This window comes from Gorilla gorilla, chromosome 6 (genome assembly GCF_029281585.2).
Source record: "Gorilla gorilla gorilla isolate KB3781 chromosome 6, NHGRI_mGorGor1-v2.1_pri, whole genome shotgun sequence".
Taxonomy (NCBI): Eukaryota; Metazoa; Chordata; class Mammalia; order Primates; family Hominidae; genus Gorilla; species Gorilla gorilla.
In genome coordinates, this window is record NC_073230.2 from 123,048,543 (window position 1) to 123,068,367 (window position 19,825).

General features: G+C 34.8%; 1 protein-coding gene across 20 annotated transcripts in view; it reads left to right on the top strand.

Moving 5' to 3' along the window:
• Positions 1-19,825, top strand: part of FOXP2 (forkhead box P2) — a 603,320-nt gene that overhangs the window by 16,594 nt on the left and 566,901 nt on the right. The window lies entirely within an intron of this gene.

Here is a 19,825-nt window from a genome sequence, read left to right on the forward strand (position 1 = left end):
ATTCACTTGCTTGGAATTATGAGCTTAACATTAACATGGACTTCCAAAAATTCTCTCACAAGCTCTTCCTTGAAATAGTTCTTCCCTTTTCATTGCAATTAAGTCTAAAGTAGTAGTTCTCAGAGATAAGAAATTATCAGTAAGTAAATAAGTTGTTCAATGCTTGACTTTTGGTATCATTAGTATTACAATATAAATTTGGATAATAAAGTACAATAACCAGCTGAATCTTCGGAGATCTAGATAGTGAACCATGAATAACAATTACATAATTTTACCAGAGTTCAGGGCCGAACAAAAATGTGAGAAATGTCTCCAGACAGGTAACAGAGTCATGAAGCTTCAGAAACAGCATTGGCAGCATTAAGTATGAGATAAAGCTTTGTCACAATCCAGAGGTATTTCTGTGTTATTTGTTAAGTCAGGACATGGGTAGCCCATTGGCCCAGGGTGCAATTAGATTAGTGAAGTATCTGACTGGAATGGGACATTGGAAAGCTGATTACACCAGGGCTCTCAAGCAGCCAGATAATGAGGTTTGCTTCTGTGTCTTTGGGTAAAAAGGATCTCCAGCTATATTTATTTACAGTGGCTCTTTAGGTTTTAAAAAATGTATTCTGGTATTTATTTATTTTTTTTAAGATAACTAAAACTAACCTTGCCTAGTCTGTGTAGAGGAATGTTTCTGTTCTTATTTTTGATGTAAACCTTGTAGATTACACAATTTCAGCTGGGGGAAATGGGGGAGATGAACGAAAAGACTGAAAATGAGGATTGGAAAGTTCTTTTCCTTTATGTTCTTTCTTCCTTGCTATGGGCAAATCCACAATACTCAGCTAGCTAATGGATTGTTTAACCACTTCTTTCTTCAGAATATGTATCTCTTTTTGACAGGAGATTTGATTTAGAGGTAACATTTGTTTCCTTTTATATATGAAAGACTTGTAAATTGAACAAAATCATTTCTTTTTTTCCTTTGGGAATTGTTATCTTTATTTTTATCACCATTTTTCAACATCTTAAATAAGGATTTTGTGATTTTTGACTTCCAACTAACCCATAATAGCCATTCCTTCAATCTCCCCCTTTGAATTCATTTTGAATTTTCTTTGACTAAATTCTCTTATGTGAACTCTATTCTTATCATTTTAAGGCTCAGAAGACATTCTTCTATACTATAATACTGAATTTCTTTGTGAAGTAATTTAGTTCAGAATTATATGATTTCTGTATTTCTGAGTGTTTAAGATTTTTGGTTCGCAGGTCTAGGTGGTTGCCATTGTGCTGAATGAAAGTCCTTTTTATGATGGTGTACTTGTTGCTTTACCAAAATTATGGGCAGCATGGCTTTCAGAAGAGAAGTATTTTTAAATAAAGCACTTATTTAAAAATACAGCCTAATCTCTTTTAGAATTAAGACAACAAGAAGTGAAATATTTATGAGTCAGGGCTTGGCTGTATGAGAAAATACAGGCAAGGCTGTGGTTTTGTTACATTACTTACAGTTACTGTGTGACCTAAAAAATGAAAAGTGCAAAAAGACCTAATGCAGTCAGGTATGGGGGCTGTTGAGATATGCATGGCTAATTATCTATTATGGTCTTCCTCAGAGTGAAGTTCTCTTTTTATTTTTAGAAAATGTTAATGGAGGATGAGGAAATACAACTAGAGGTAAAATACTGTTGATAGCATAGGTGATGAAAATTTAAGAAAAATGTAATTGAAAAACTATTGATATGTACATTTTGTAGTCTTTATTTCCTTAAAGAGCTCTATTGTTCTCTTTTTCAGTCATGTTTTCCAACAAGAACACTTAATCATTTTAACTAGTTATTAATTTACATTTCACTATGTGGTAGTAAAAGTTAAAGTAAACTTAGAATGTTTCTTGATGTGGCAGTTGTATTCTCCCTTGCAAAATGCCTAAGTAAATTATGACAAACCAAGCTAAATATAGCATTAGTTGGAGTCACTTTTTATTGTTAGAAAATAAATACATTTATTCAAATAAAGATATCTTATATGTTTTAACATAATAAGATTGTAAAATGTTATGATGCTGAGGAAATATCTTGAATATAATTTAAAAATGTGAAAAATTAACTGTGGTAATTTTGCGATTCATAGTAATAATTTAGGGAAAACTGTTAAAATGCCAACTCCCATGGACGTCTGATCTGTATATTCTGGTTTTGAGTTTCTATTACTAATCTAAAAGAAATCAGTAATTTCACATATAGAAAACAAATTATATAAAGGAGGGAATACTTTGAGACTAAGAAGGGAAGACAGGGATTGAGAAAAATGGAGAGAGAAATGATGAGATAGTCGTGGGTTTGTCTAAAGACTGGCACATTTTAGTTTGTACCAGTTTTTGTGTAATTTTTTCTGTGACATTTCAGTTAATTTTTTTAGCCTTTTGTCTCAATATATACATTATTTTAGTGGTTAGTTTAAAATTACACAAAATAAAGTCAGTTTGGGGAATCATCTGAAGAATTTCATTAAGTCTTTTTCAGTCAAACATATTGAAGTCTAGACAGCTTTCCAAAGTTTGTCAGTTGGCTGTTTGGAATTGGGAATACATGTTTTCCATAGAAAAAGAATGTTCTAAAATTAGTTTGTGATAAAAATTGTGTTGTGATACTAGTACTTAAGACAGAAAAAGTAATTTAGTTTATTTATTTTAAATGCTTGTGGTGGTTGATGCTAACTAGTTCATGGACCTCCCAACCAGCCAGATGCAGTTTCTTCTTTTGTAAATTCTCATTTTCCACAGAGAATTTCTTAATCACCTGGCTTCTGAACATTCTTCCTTCAGTTTCCCTTGGGAAATGGGTCATCTCACATTATTCTCTGAGGTGAATTTAGAATCTGAGGTAAAGCTTTGGGTTTGGAGGTGGCCGAGACCTTTCAGCATGAGTTCTAATTTTATAAGATGGCTGACGAGACGATTAAGGCAGATATATATTCTCTGCAGATAAGAAAATAACAGAAATTGTTATACCTAAGGTTATGTGGCTGGTAAATAGCAAAGCCCAGAGTAAGTGAGTCATCTCCCTCTTCCTGGTCTAGTGCTCTTTCCTCTGTATATTTCACACTACTTCTCATGAATTGAGAATCTGAGTCTTCAGAATGTTTCTTAGATGTTAACTGCCTGGAAGGCAGAAACGATGTCTTCTGTTGCTTCTGTAGTTTTTTGCAGCATTTGTGTCCACACAGTGGAGGCTCAGCAGGAATATTTGTTAATGGAGATGTGGACTTAACTTCATGGAAGGAGGCTTTGGCATCAGACAGATGGAGAGCAAATTCTAGGCGCAGCTATATCCTTGCTGCGTGACCTTGGGCAAGTTCTTTGATCTGTGAACCTAATTTTTATCTCACCTGTAAAATATAGACAAAATAACTATATTGTAGTATTTTTATATGAATTTAAAACCATATTTGTAAACATCCAACATAGTAACTGCCAGGTAGATGCCCTCCCTTTAGTGATAACTAGGGATCTTTTGATTCTCGTTTTTCCTAGCTGCTGTCCCCTCCTTTTTTTTTTTTTTTTCTGTTTTTATTTGTTTGGTGGCATTGTTTTATATGTTTTTCATCTTAAAAACTAAAGTGCCAGGGTTTAGGATGGGCAACCTGTTTTGCTAAAAGAGCATCCTCATATCTGACCCTATTAATTTTGAGGAGCTGGAAGAAAGGGAATTAGCAATTTACCAGAAGCAGATATATCATGTTCCTCATTTCTTGCCCCCTTTGGTCAGGCAGTTATGTTACAAACAGCTGATCCAGAAACATTCTTTAGAGGAAAATCTGACTTTGTGAATGTGTTTAGATGTCAGATACTGTCTTTATCTGAACCTGTATAACCTTGGAAACCTGAAACCTGAAACTTAAAAATTAATTTTGAATTTTTGTTTGTGGTATTTGCAAGTAGTGTTACAATTGTTTATTCATGAAGTTCTCTGAGGCTATTAGATGTGGCAAAACTAAATGCTACCCCATTTTAAGGTTGTCTCAGTTTTATAGAATATTCTTTTTTTAATCAAAAGCCTTAGACCTTATTTATTTGCTTTACGTATGTTTTTAAGTTAATAAACTCATAGTTATAATCAAATCTCATTTTCTGGAGAAATATGTTTTATAAGCAGTTTAATATACAAAATTTAAGAGATCCCTACTTTCTGTGTGTCATTTTGACTCTCTTATTAGTATTCGTCTTGTATTCCAGTAATAGGGTTAGATAAATGATTTCTATGTCATTTGATTTGGTATCTTAGGCAGTTTCTTTTGTAGCAACAGCTGCTCTCCTGTTCTGAGGACCTGTTCCTGGGCCTATAACTAATCTGGGAATTTTACTCTTAAGCTGGCAATGTTTAGGAATTTAGGAAGCCAGTTTTCCTGGTTCTGAAATGGAGTAGCTTTCTGTTTTTATAAACAAGGCTAATTAATTACCAGTTTGTATTGGAACTGAAATCCTCTCCTTTCTGTCTAATGGTCGAGACCATTTTATCCTATGAAGTGAACTTTTCACAGAGTACTGCTGTGGTGCTATAATAATACACTATCTTATATATACTATTGACTACCATTTTACATGTGCACATTGAAGAAATCAGGTTGAAAATACCAAGCTTTTAATTATAGGTGTTAGGCACTAAGGAAGAGCATTTTAAAGATAATTTCACACTCATGTCTCTCCCCTCCCCTTCAGTACTAGGTTGGATAATTTAGTCAAAGAAGCACAGTTCCCTTTCCTATTTGTCTGGAAATAATTATTTACTGAGGAGATATGTGCTCAGTGGAAGAAAGGTTTGGCAAGTGATACATATTCTTTAGCTCGTTGGTGTTGGGAGCATATGTTAGTGATCCTATAATAAAAAGCACATGCTTAAAAAGTGGTTACTGTGTGTGGGTAGTAACTATTTTATGCAGTATTGTGTCATGGGAAGGGCTTCATTTTGATTGGGAATAATGGATGAATTTAAACCAATATACAAGTTTTGTAATCATTGTTTTTTCACGGTCTAGTCCTGCCCTAGAAATATCTACTCATACAATGTGGAATCTTGGGATTCCATTGTACTTACTTAGAAGTCAACTTTAGTAAAATTTTAAAGTCAATATATGGTAAAAAATGAGTGTTAAGTAACGTAAATGTGAATTTAGCTACCATTGAAAGTAAAAATAAAGCCAAACTATTTTGACAAAGTCACATTATTTTGTGATGTAACAAAAGTTAGTTTTGTTCCTAATTAAAAGTTTTTCCCTGCATCTTTATCTTATTTATTATTTAGTTGACTAAAAAGAGTCTAAGTATGAACCAGGTTGACTGTTCAATATAAGTTTAGCACTGTAATGTGTATTTTGAGGACACATCCATTTTTGTTTGTTACCTTCAGGGTTGGTCTTTTTAGAATTAATTGACCTGACCATATAAAGTATTACTTTAATTATAATCTAGACATAAACTTTTATTTCAGGACCAAGCTTGGTATCTGGCACAAACTGTAGTGAAGTTCTGAATGCGTATAAATCTTTCCATATTCAGAGGCTGGTTTCCTAAAAGCAGCCATTATGTTTTTAGTAATTTAGGTTTTTTTGCTTTTGTTAATACATTTTTTGGTAAGATATAATGATTTCTTCAAAGTTTTAAAACAATTTTTGTATTCAATCTAATAGACTGATTTTTAAAACTGCCATTAGACCTAATTATTCTTGGAGGATTTTTCTTAGAATTAAGGTGTTTGGGAATGTATTAAAATGGGGATTATTTACATGTATTTTTAAATGTAGAACTTAGAACATAAGTTTAAGATAACCTTTTTACATACACTTTCATTAGCACTATTAGTTTAGCAACATTAAGCAATCATAATAGTTTCCTAGTTTTGCATCATACATTTATCTATTGAGATCATGTTAACATTGTTTTGTTGGTAAATGACAGTTTCTCACAGATCAGCTTTATTCAGAAATTATTTTTGATATGCCTGAAAGCCTATATTAATTTAAAAATGTTTCATTTAATTGCTACATTTAATCTGCTAAATCTAGGTTACATAGAATGATGAACTATATCTAGCAATATTTGTCTGCCCTGTTTTTAGCGGAAAAAAATAGGCCTTCACATTTAACATATGAAACACTCACAAGGTAATTTCATAAAACAGTAAGTAACAGAATACTAAAACTTTTAATATTTTGGTGATTTTTTTGAAGAAATAAGCACTCTGTATTACTCATCCTAATTGCAAACTGTGTTCAGTGGGTTATACACCAAAGTGTCAGATTTTATTGTTGTCTTGTAACTTTGTTTGCTCCAGTAAAAGCAGGATATTACAAAGAACATGGTCAATGTTTTGTTGTATAATATGTCTTGAATTTATTGATCTATTTTAAAATAGATTATGTATTTGATAACATAGTTTGGATTCAATGTCATTGATGAAGTTGGGAGCATTTCTTTTTAATCGGCATATACATTTTAATTCCAAGGTCATGTATTATGTTCATCTTCATCTTTAATGTCATGCATTCTGTCTCATCTTCATAATTCATCCTAATAGTATAAATCAAAATAACAATATAGTTTGTGAAGTGTGGTTGCAATAATAAAATGAGAATGCAGTATGTCGAAATACGAACAGTAAGTTTTGAAAGTTTGTGTTTCTACAAAATTGAACTGCTTGAAGAGACTTTATATTGATTTTATGAAAGAGCAAGTAGATGACTCATCTAAATTTTGTAACTTTAGGAAATCAAGAAGTGTTAGTCACTGTAGAATTTGAAAATGCTGTATGCTTTATATATTAACTTTTAATCATAAATGTAAGTCAATGTTTCATTCCAACTTCAGCTTTTTCTTAGAACTTATTTTTACTAAAAATAGTTAAAGGAAAAAATTTCCTAAAAGATTGTATTTTTTAACAATGTTTATATTTTTTATTTGTTGTTAAATGATAAATATCTGTCAGAACATTTACAGTCTTAATTTCATTTGAATGGAAAACTCATATTTTAAGATAGAGATTTCTTTAATTTCCATGAGAGCTTTAAGAATTTAGGATTTGAGCATTTGCTGTGGCATATGGTGCATTTTCTGTCCTATTTTGTATACCAGCCCATTAAGGAGAGAAAGTGAAGTAAGTAATCTAAAAATAACTTGCTGTTGGCCTAATTTAACAACAACAAAAAAAGTCTTCTGTGCATAAGTAAAGTTCCACATTTTGTCTCCCCTAGTGGAAAATCTCTGAAGCATTTTGCCACCTATTCACAGAGCAACATCTTGTTTGGCATCATAATTACAGCCAGAAGGGCTGTTTTGACTTCTTTTTATCACTATGTGTGCTAGCCCTAGTCATAGTTCTAACCTCCTTAGTCCAGAGGGACCCACCTTATCTGATGATTACCATTTGGCACTTATGCACACACCTTTTTCCAAAATGTATTCATTTTCACAGAGAAACTTACGATCTTGAATTGAACTTGAATTGGTATTTGCAAAAAACAATAGAATTAAAAGTATATGTCAAAATTAACCACAAGATGTATAGCCATGTTTCAAAAAGTTTATTTTTCCCTATTCAACTCATCTTTAAATTATCATAGGCCATTTAAAAATACCAACAACTTGTAACATGAAACAAGGTTAATGGATTGTTTTTCATTTTTACCTTTTCTATGTTTTTTTTGCCATTTTCTTTATACTCTTTACTATTTTTCAGATTGTTAATGTTTTCATACTTTTTGGCATCTTGTTGTCATGCTCATTGGGGTACTTGTGTGGAAACCAGAAGACAATGGTTCTTTTTCTAACTTTAAGATTTTGGACACTTTTGGACGTTTCTTATGATTATACATTCAGTATTGATTAGAGGTGCAAAGTACTTCAAGAGGTTGAGTATGGGATATCAATGGCAGAATGATGGCTTTCTTCCTGGTGGGGGGAACTACTTGGCCCTGATGTATTTAAAAGCTTTTGCATTTAACATTCAAAGGAATTTTTATTTCTTCCATAAGAGCTTTAAGAATTTAGTAGTGAGCATTTGCTGTGGCATATGGTGCATTTTAAATTTTAAAATACTTTTGAATCCTCCATAAGCATTCATTCACTGATATGTTGGACTAGTATGAGCTTAGAACACCCATAAAGAATACTTTAGCTCTTAAAAAAATAAGGTGTGGAGCAGATAGGAAAGAAACTTTGTTAAATAATAACATGATTTAAGTATCAGAGGATTAGAAGAAGAAGTAACAGCCCTGTTAAGGATCTGCTGTATTAGAGTGTTGCATTAATGCCTGCAATCAATCACACCTCCCAGTATCCAGGTTCTCATGAAGTCCCCTCCCATAGTTATTCTGGCTTGGTTATGTGACTTGCTTTGGCCGGTGCGACATCAGTGAATGTGATGCAAGTAGAGACTTTATAAGTGCTTGTACATTGGAGCTTATATTTTTGAAATGCTGCTGTCACCATTTCAGGAAGCCTGGTATAGCCTCCTTCCTTAAAGATTAAAGATCACGTGGAGAGACTTACCACAAGGGCCCAGGTGAGCTCTACCCGTACCTCCCCCACCAGCTGAATTCAGCTGCATGAGTAAGCCCATGCCAGATCAGCAGAAGAACCATGCAGCTAACACAGAATTGTGAGGAATAGTAAATTGTTACCTTTAGCACTAAATTTTGAGGTGGTTTGTTATATAGCAACAGATAAAACATAAGGGAACTTATCCAGCTACAGGAACTTTTAAGTTTATTTTTTCTGTGTCCCTTTTATAGCAGTTGCTTTGGTCACATTTTTGCTATACCTACTATCTATGAAACACTGTTTCTGGTTACAGATAATTTAATAGTAATTTTTCACAATTGTCATTGTGTAAAACAGAATTTAAAAAAATATATCCTAGTTGGAGGAAGAGATCTGTAAATGAGGGGAGTATTAATAATACTTCAAGTTCATACCTATTTGACATGTTCTGGTGAGCTGCTTCGAAAAACTTCACTTATCCATGTGGATGAGAAATTGGATCTCATGGGAGCAACTCACCTTAAGAGAGGAGAGATTTGGGGTTTGAAGACTGTTCCCAGGGCCAAAGATTGTCATGAGAAAAATGGGTATTTATTCAAGCAGAAGAAGTTGTGAACTGCTCTGATGGACTACTATTAACTATTCCACTGCAGAATTTGTGGCAGAGTCCTAGGAAGAACAGGGACCAAATATAGCAGCAGTACTAAAACCACTGCCTGTAAGACTTTATGGGCGTAATGCAATTATACTTTGTCACTAGTGTACAAGAGTGTGCCACAAATGCTAGTAGAGGGGATTTTTGCCCACTCCAATAAGGTGCCTTTTAAATCACCTTGAAACACAAACCTGAGGAGTGCTCACACACTGGAAATATCAGGCACTGAAACAGAGAATCAGTGATGTAGGAAGTTACAATACCAGTACCAAAAAGGGGAATGTGGTTTCTGCACTTTTTTTTTTTTTTTTTTTTTTTTTTTTGAGAAAGGGTCAAACTCTGTGGCCCGGGCTAGAGTGCAGTGATGTGATCTCAGCTCACTGCAACCTTCCGCCTCCTAGGTTCAAGCAATTCTCCAGCCTCAGCCTCCTGAGTAGCTGGGACTACAGACATGTGCCACCAATGCCTGGCTAATTTTTGTGTTTTTTGTAGAGATGGGGTTTCACCATGTTGCCCAGGCTGGTCTCAAGCCCCTGAGCTCAAAGCTATCCACCCACCTCGGCCTCCCAAAGTGCTGGGATTACAGGCGTGAGTCACTGTTCCTGGCCTGGTTTCTGCACTTCTAATGCTTGTACTTGTTGCTAGAATGTTTTCTACGTGGCTTGAGGATGCAAATGCTCATTGTCAGGAGCAAGAGAATAGGGAGGCTCCAGTGGAACTTGGAAATATACCTAAAGGAACACCGGTGGGAAACCTCTGGAACTTCCTCACTTAGCTGGGAGGCATTTGAAAGGAGTTAAGAGAACTTGTGGGTATGCAGGTTTAGCCAATTTCATTGTTACTAATTTGGCTCTTTCTTCCTCACCCTTAAGTGGCCTGGGAGACCATGAGTTACTCATGTCTATATTGAGTTCATTTCATCCGGTTGTCTTCATAAAGAGTGGCAAAAACAAAAGGAAACAGTACACAAAATTCAGATTAATTTCAGTCTTGAGTGTATTGTGCAATTTTACGATGTTGACTGATCCTTCATCAGAGATTGAACCATGATGGTGGAAGAATTACAAAGCTGTGAAAGAGATTGCTGTAAGAACAATAATTAACACTTTAGAAGACAAAATGATTTCTAGTCTCTTTAGTTATCTAAAGTAGTATGTATGTAGGTAGGTAATTGGTGTTCACGGACATGATCAAATTGATACTGTGGAGAAAAAGAAGAAGTAAAAAAAGACCAAATGTGAAATAGAGTATAAAGACCTCTAGGAGAACTATGAGAAAAGCACAATTAAATAAGCTCATGAAGAAAAGCAGCAAAGACTTTCTCAAATCCTAAACAAAAATCACTACATTTTATTAGAAATGAATTATACTTGGAATTTTTTAATTCATTATTTCTATTTTTAGAGATGAGTTCTCACTCTGTCGCTCAGGCTGGAGGGCAGTTGTGCCATTATAGCTCACTGCAGCCTTGAACTCCTGTGCTCAGGCAGTCCTCCATTCTCAGCCTCCTGAGTAGATGGGACGACAGGTGTGTGCTACCATTTTTTAAATTTTTTGTAGGGACGGCCTCACTTTGTTGCCCAGGATGGTCTCAAACTCCTGGCACAAGTGATCCTCCTGCCTCAGCCTCCTGAGTACCCAGGACAACAGGTGTGTACTACCATACCTGGCTATTTATTATTTTTTTTTATAGATGGGGTCTTGCTATGTTGTCTAGGCTGGTCTCACACTCCTGGACCCAAGTGATCCTCCTGCCTTGACCTCCCAAAGTGCTGGGCTAAAGGTGTTGGCCACCACTCCTGGCCTTGGCAAAGATTTTTGTATATTTAAAGCAGTGACAGTTAAAAGCCCAACATGATTATTTTTGGGGTAAATAATTTTACCAATTTTAAAATAACTTGAGAAAGGGTTGAAAAATTATATTTAAGAGAAAGCAACATGAGAGGAGAATGAAGCTATACTACTACATCAATGTGAATTTTATGTATGTCTTGTTTCATTCCACAAAGAATTTAAGAGAATTATAATAGGAAAACTCCAGTGAAATATGAAGTAGAAAATAAAATAAAACAAAAATGAAGGAAAACATGATTCAGTATAGAAAGTCAAAATGAGGAAAGATGTCTACCAGAATGAAAGAGAGAGAGTGCTCCTAATTTGCCTTTGTGATTACTGGCAGTTAAAACAAAATGTAATTAGTTATAGAATGTCCATTTTGAAAAAGAAGAATATATATATACACATATATATACAGACATATATACATATATACACATATATATACATATATACACATATATATACATATATACACATATATACATATATATACACATATATATACATATATACACATATATACATATATACACACATATATACACATATATACACATATATGCATATATACACATATATACATATATATACACACACACATATATATATAAATATATATATAATATTCTTTAGGAAAGGAAATATTATTTGGACTAAATTCTACAAAAGATTTCTTGTGTTGGATCTTACTTGGGAATAATGAGTGATACAGGGGCTAGATCCTTGACCACGTTCCAGCAACAGATTTTTTGAAGCATCACTTATGTCTCTTCCTGTGAAATTAAAAGATATACCATCAAAGCACAACTCCGTGAGTTTGATTATGAGACGGACTAAGATATATGAGTCTCAGTTAAATCTTTTGAAACAACAAGTGCAGATTTCTGTTTTTTTTTTTTTCTCCATTGTGCCATAGATGAATGTTTTGAACAGTGTACTGAGCAACTCTTCCTGGATACTCTTTCTTATTTTTCTTGGTTGGAATGTAAAATATTGCTTTCTTTCAAGAAGGTTGAATTGTATTTCTCTATGATAGCTCCACCTTGCCTTATAGTTATTGATATTCACCTCTCAGAATAAACCTCATAGTGATAGTTGTTGGACTTCAGAGCCTGGCTTTCTGAAAATATTGAAGTTATATCATCCTAAAATTTTGACTTGTATTAAATAATCCAAGACTGAAAACAGCAACTACATAGAAAGACTGAAATCATGGAAGAAGAACTGAAACAAGGAACGTTAACAGTGTTCTCTAAGCAATTGAAAATTTGAAAACGTTTGTGTAAAATAGAATAGAACATTACTTAAACAGTTGTTTTATTTTGTGTGTTGCATTTTTTTTTGTTTTGAATCATTGACTACTAAGTGTCAATTTAACTTACTAATTATAACCTCAGTCCATCTACTTTTTTCCATTTCCAACTTTACCATCACAGATTAAGGCCCTCTCAGCTCTGGTTTTGCCTGCTGTTGTAGTCTTCTAAACTGTGTCTTAGTGCATGTTTCTGGTATGTGGCTTTTGCTATTTCATCTCTTTTTTTCTTCTGTATCTGTGCCTACCAGAATGCAGGCACATTTTAGGTGCTTAATGCATATTTGTTGAATGAATTAATGGCTTTTTCATGGAACCTACCTCTCCAGAAGGTTCTCTAACACAGCAGGCAGAATGATGTTTATAAAGCAGTTCTTTTTATGTTATCCCTGTGGTTATAATGACTCTTCATTTCTTTTAGAGAAATGACCAGAATCCTTAACATAGTGATCAGAGTTGTACAGTACATGACTTCTCCCCTGTCTCCTTTCCCCTGGCTCTCTGCTCTTCAACACACTGGCATCTGTTCATTTCCTTCAACTGTGCCATCCTCTTTCTTGTCTCAGAGCCCTTATTGGAGCTTTTTCTTTGCCAGGAATATTGGCTGTTGATCTTCCCACTTTTCTTTTCTACTCAACCCTCTCATCTCAATTCAGATGCAGCTTCCTCGTGGAACTCTTTTTTAACCTAACTAGATCTATGCTATGGGTTCTCATAACACCCTGTTCTTTCAGTAAAGTTCATAATGACACATTCATCATGGCAGAAGCTGATTAACGTTTACCTGTCTCTGTGCCTCCACTCAACCATAAGCTCCTCAAAGGCAGGGACTTTTGTTTTGCCTCAGTTTGAACCCAGTACTTGCATGGTACCTGGTGTATGGTAGGAATTAAGCATTTATTGAATAAATGAGTGAATAAATGAATGAATTTATTTATTCACTTATCTCTGCTTTTTTCCTGAATGAATTTAAAGTGCCTTCTGTGATTGTAACCCCTCTAGTAGCATGTTTCCCTAACTGTGGCATAAATAGAATTTTTTTTGCTTTTGGTTTGGTTTTACCCAAAGACTACTGGTTATATATTTTGAAGTTACAAATTTTAAAATAGACAGAGTAGCTCATGTAAAACCTGGATAGTGTGAGCAGTTAACAAGTGACACCGTTGGAACAACTCCAGATGCCAACTGCAGGATAAACCTCATGGTCCTACAGGAGGGAATTAACCTATGGGTCAGCTCTATCCCCTAGTAAGGTTCTTTGGAGAGCCATCCACGATTGGGCTAGGGAATCTGGGAACCAGAGTGGCAGAAGAAGGGGCAGTTGCAAGTAAGAAAACTGCCATAATTTCTGGTTCATAAGGACTTACTTTACTTTTAACCCGTTTCTAGACTTGTTTTTTGCTAGCTATTAAAAAGACAAGCACAAAATAATAATAAATGGAATCAATAAGTGAAAAGGGAAAGAAGTTCAAGATTAGAATTGTATTAAAGTTAGAAATTGAATTTAAATTTCGATAACATTTAAGATATTTGAAGTGATAGGTATAAAGACATTTAAAATGACAGCTGTAAATGAGAATAGGAAAATAAAGATTGACTCCAATTCAAGAAAATAGGGATAAGAGTCAAAAATTAAAAGAATAACAATATGACATTTAAAGATAAAAGCTGGAGGTTAGATAAGGAAATAGAGTATTGAAATAAGTTAATAGGAAACTATATGGGATTAAAAATGTAAAATGGGTTGGTAATTATGATTAAACATTAATGTGGAAGAAAAGTGAATAGAGATGTGAGGAATGGTCTCTTCATAAGAGAACCATCCCCTCCTGAAGCCCTGGGCCTTCAGTCTCCCACTCTTCAAAGTGTACTTATGCCTTTCCACACTACCTGCTCTGAATCTCAAGTCCCACCCAGTCCAAGGTAATCCTTTGGGGAATATCTGCATACTCTGGGAAAGGCTCTTTTTTAAAAAGAAAATTTAAAGTTAATACATATATCCAGAGTAGATGTTAGCAGCTTATAGCAAAAGATTCTGCATCCAAGTAACTCTTTCCTTAAGCTTGGCAGGTGAAAATAATTTTTTAGCCTCAGGGGAAAAAATTTTACTTTGATTTAGTAAATGTAGATTCTACCTGGAGGCAGATTATGCCACATTCTTTTATTTATTATAGAATTGTAATGATGAATGCTTTAGGAATATTTAGAATATATATTATATGCATTACACTACTTTTTTTTTTTTCTTTTGAAACAGAGTCTCACTCTGTTGTCCAGGGTGGAGTGCAGTGGTGTGATCTCAGCTCACTGAAATCTCTGCTTCCTGGGTTCAAGTGATTCTCATGCCCTAGCCTCCCGAGTAGCTGGGATTACAGATGTGCACCACCACGCCCAGCTAATTTTTGTATTTTTAGTAGAGACAGGGTTTTGCCACGTTGGCCAGGCTGGTTTTGAACTCCTGACCTCAAGTGATCCACTCGCCTTTGCCTCTCAAAATGCTGGGATTACAGGCATGAGCCACCATGCCATCAAACTTTGTTTGATCTTTATAGCCACCTTGTGGGACAGGTACTTTATTTATTACCATTGAGAGGGATCTTAAACATTAAATTACTTTAAACTTCTGTTTTAGAGTTGGGAAATTAAAGCCTTGATAAATTAAGGTATTTTAAGCAATGTTTATTAGTCCAGATGAGATTAAAACCTGGATCTCTTATTCCCCAGTGTCTTAGCTTGGGCTGGCATAACCAATTACCATCAACTAGATAGCTTATAAACAACAAAAATTTATTTCTCTTAGTTCTGCTGGAAGTCAGAGATCAGAGTGCCAGCATGATTGAGTTCAGGTGAGGCCCCTCTTCTGGTTTGCAGACTGAAGTCTTCTCATTGTATCCTCACATGGCGAAGAGTAGAGCACAGAAAGCAAGCTCTCTTGTGACTCTTAAAAGGGTCACTATTCCCATTCATGAGTGCTTCACTCTTATGATCGTATCTTATTCCAATTACCACTCAAAGGCCTTACCATCTAATACCTTCTCACTGGAGGTTAGACTTCTAACATATGAATGTTGAGGGGTCACATTAAGTCTATTACACCCAGTAGAGTCTTCTTTCCACCATAGCTGTACATATTTCCAGTTACTATTTATTGGGTTCACAGTGGTTGATTATTTTGTAACATTTATGAACAATAATGGCAAAAAAAGAATGGGAAGTTCTAATAGAAGCTGCTCTCATTCCAGATTAGGAATGAATTAATAGAGAATTTATGCCACTCATACTGTTCTTATGCATAATTTCTTATTCTGTGTGAAATTTGTCATCATTAGAGCATGATTTTGAAAATGGGAAATATTAATTGTTTTCAAAATTACTGAAGATAGAAAAAGTATGTGATAAAGCTAAGAATAGACAGGTATAGTAAATGATGGGTTATATATCAACCTAGAGGTTTTTTTTGGATACCCCCTTTTTTATTTACCTAGTCAGAGTCAAGCTTTGAAAAGATCTTGACAGGCTAGAATAGATAAAAACTCATAGGAATAAATTTAATAGAGATAAATGTAAAATTCTTATACATGTATAAGTTTAGTAGAAGTTCATGTAGCCTATAGTTTTTAATTGGCTACAGGCTTCATTTAAACTAACAGAATGACATTCATTGATTCAAATTTTAATACTTTTGATTATGTGCCACATAATTTTGCTGGATGCCAGCGACCCCAAGATCCATGTGTCACCTGATCCTTAGAGTGTGGAAGGCACATCTATGAACAGATTATTTCACTCTCTCATAAGTACAGTTACAGAGGTTTGCACACAATGCTAGGGGAAGGCAGAGAAAGAAATAGTACTTAAGAGTGGATGATGGAGAGAGGAGAGGCTTTCCAGAGGAGAACCCTGAGTTGTTCAACAGGCAGTTTGACTCATATACAAAGGTTGGAAATGAAGGTTGTTCTGGCTCTTTAGAGCCACAATTCTCAAAGTGGTTGGCCACCTTATGATGGACAAAGAAAGTCCATTTTGGAATTAAATTAATTCCCAAATACAAGTTCATTCTTTCATTCCCATGAGTGAAAAAATATGCATAGGTTTTAACCTTCATGAACAATTAATGACTACTTAGTAATAGCCTAAGTTAGTTATTAAGGCTTATTAAAATACAGCATCCATTAACAAAATTCAGCTCATTACCAGATTCTGCTGAGTATTCTAATATTCTATCAGAAGCCGGAGAGTGACAAAATACTTGCTGTGTTGGAGAGCTTCTACTGCTCATGCTCACAAAACAGGCGGCTGGAATTACCAATATTTTCTGGCAGAATGTTTTGTTATCATTGTATCAGCTAGGTTGTCTGATCATGGTGTATAAATGCAATTATTTTGATTATTAATTATAAATGATTTAGATTTATCTATCAGTTATTTCCAGGATTGTAGTCTTATTGTAGTTATAATTCATATTTGTGGCCAGGTGTGGTGGCTCAAGGCTGTAATCCTAGCACTTTGGGAGGCGGAAGTGGGAGGATTGCTTGAGCCCAGGAGTTTGAGACCAACCTAAAAAAAATTAAAAATTTGGGCAAGGTAGTATGTACCTGTGGTTCCAACTACTCGGGAGGCTGACGCAGGATGATTGCTTGAGACCAAGAGGTTGAGGCTGTAATGAGCCATGATTGCACCACTGCACTTTGGCTTGGACCACACAGCAAGACCTTGTCTCCAAACAAAAGTAATTCATATTTTCATCAATAGTATTTTTGATTCTTAAATATCTCAAAATACAGTTGATAAATTATAGACCCAATCATCTTTATTAGAGCTTTTAAAACATTGATATGCTTAAAAATCACCTGCAGAACTTCTTACAAACAGATTCCTGTGTATTGCCCCCAGAAATTCTCATTCAGTAGGTCTGTGTGCAGCCTGATAAGACTTCTTACAAGCTCTTGGGTAATACTGATGCTGCTGATCTTCCAATCCTACTTTGAATAGTACATACCTATATTCTTATTGCTAAAGCAGAGGTATAGAAAATCCCATGAAAACATTTATATATTCTGACATCTCATCATATAGCTCTTTTCTACTTGAGGATAGTAATAGATAGGATGAGATAAGTAGGTGGATGAGCAGCAGAGTCTCAGAGTGGCTAATTACAGTAATTCACTTAAAAAAAGTTTCACAGAGTCTGGTTTTGAGCAAACTCAAGTTGATCAATGTGGCTAGATCAGTCACATGCTAGGAGAACAGACAGGATAAATCAGTGTGGCTCACATACCACATTCTAGGAGAAGAGAGATAAGTGTGGCTAAAGAAATTTACTGGATTACTTAAGAGTTTTGTATGGCGTTATGGCAAATCCAGTAAATTTCTGGATTATTTAGAGCACTGGCATTTATCTTAAGGATAGTAGTAAACTTTGAAAGCATTTGAAACTGGTGGCTAGCATAATCAAATCAAAGTTTTGAAAACGAGAGTATGGTAAGAAAGGAGGCAGGGAGATCAGTTTTGAAGCTGCCACAGTAATCCATGTGAGCAGAATGAAGGACTTGAACTAGAAAGCAGTGGTGAGAATGATAAAAATGCAGTTCTGAGAGATATTAAAGAGGTGACAATGATAATAGTTAACACTCTTTACTCACTATGGGCTGATTACTCTTCTAAGCACTTCATATATGTGTGTGTGTGTGTGTGTATGTATATATATGTGTGTGTGTGTGTGTATATGTGTATATGTATGTGTGTGCGTGTGTGTGTATATATATATATATATACATGAACCAATTTAGTCCTGACCACAGTTATATAAGAAATGTGTTATTTTAATTTACATTTTACAAAGGAAACTGAGTCACAGACTTTCAGCTACTTGTTTAAGGCCACACAGCTGGTAAGGGCATAGCAAGAATTTAAAGTCCAGTGGTTTGTCTTAGAGCTTGGACTCACACTGTGCAGTAAATTTGATGCAATTTGATGGTCGGATGACAGGGAGGGGGAAGAATACAGGACACTAGCAGATTTCTCGACATTGCTAGCTTGTGTACAATATAGGAAAAGTAGGAGGTGAAGCATATTTGGGGTATGATGAAGTGGAAAAATAAGAATATTATGGACTGAATGTTTACGTTCCTCCAAAAATTATATGTTGAAATATTAACCCCCAGTGTGACAGAATGAGGAGATAGGGTCTTTGGGAGGCAATTAAGTCATGAGGACGGAGCCCTCGTGAATGAGATGAGTGCCCTTAGAAAAAGTACCACAGAGAGCCGTCTTACTCTCTTTCCCCCATGTGAGGATACAAAGAGAAGATGGCCGTCTGCAGCACTGAAGAAGGCCCTCATCAGAACTGGGCCAGGCTGTTCCCCTGATCTCAGACTTCCAGCCCCAGAACAGGGTAAATGTATGTTGTTTTTCAGCCACCAGTCTATGGTACTTTGTTATAGCAGCCCAAACTGACAAAGACAGAAAGAAAGGGAAAAGATAAATTCAGTTTTTTACATTTTAAGCCTGAGAAGTCTATAGGAAATCTAATTGAAGATACCTAGTTGGCAGTGGATATATGGATCTTGAACTGTAAAATTCTAATGTAAACTCACAAAAACATGGTGATTAGATTAGCATGGGGAGGGTGTTATCAAGTGAATAAACCATGTCTGTACGACTGCATTCAGATCTGAATGTCACATAACTGAAACTAGAATTTATCTGGAGGTGACCATAGTGTTCAAAGATTGAGAAACAATGTCATAAGAAAAATGGGATTAAGGACCTGAGTTGTTCAGTTAAGGAGATATGGGGAGGTTAAATTGTGCTTAGTGTTTTAAAGAGTAGTTAAATAGAACAGGGAATTTATTTTACACTGCCTCAATAGTCAGAATAGGATCAAATAGGTACATGTTATTCAGACATGGATGCTGATAATAAAAAATATTCCTTGTGGGAAAAGATTGTCCCATCATGTAGTAAGTACCTATTTGAAGAAACATTGAAATATTGATAACTGCCCCTCAGTAGGGGTACTGTAGAGGTAATTCCTGTTCTGCATGGATTAAATGAGTCCATCAGAACTTGATAGCATTATGATTACACATATTACGTTGTTTTATAATTTTTTATAAGGGTTTTTGTTACTAGTAGGTGTATTTTGAGATTTTCTTCATAAACTTGAAGTAAATAACTATTTTTCTTGGCATAAAACACTTAAGCCATTGCTAAGATGACAATTGCTGGAAATATGTAAGGAGTTTCTTTAAATATGAAACTACCTCCCATGAATGCTTCAGTTGTTTGAACAGAATGCAGTTGTTTACTTGCAGAAATTATTTACTATATTACTGATTCCAAATATAGTAGAGTTTTTAAGTCCCCTTAAAAGAAAAATTTGAATATAAAATGTAGTTTCTCATTACTGGATTTAAAATCTTTGTATCTCTCCCTGTTTTCTGTTTTTTTTTTCCTTTTTTTTTTTTTTTGCCACTGGGAGTTTTGT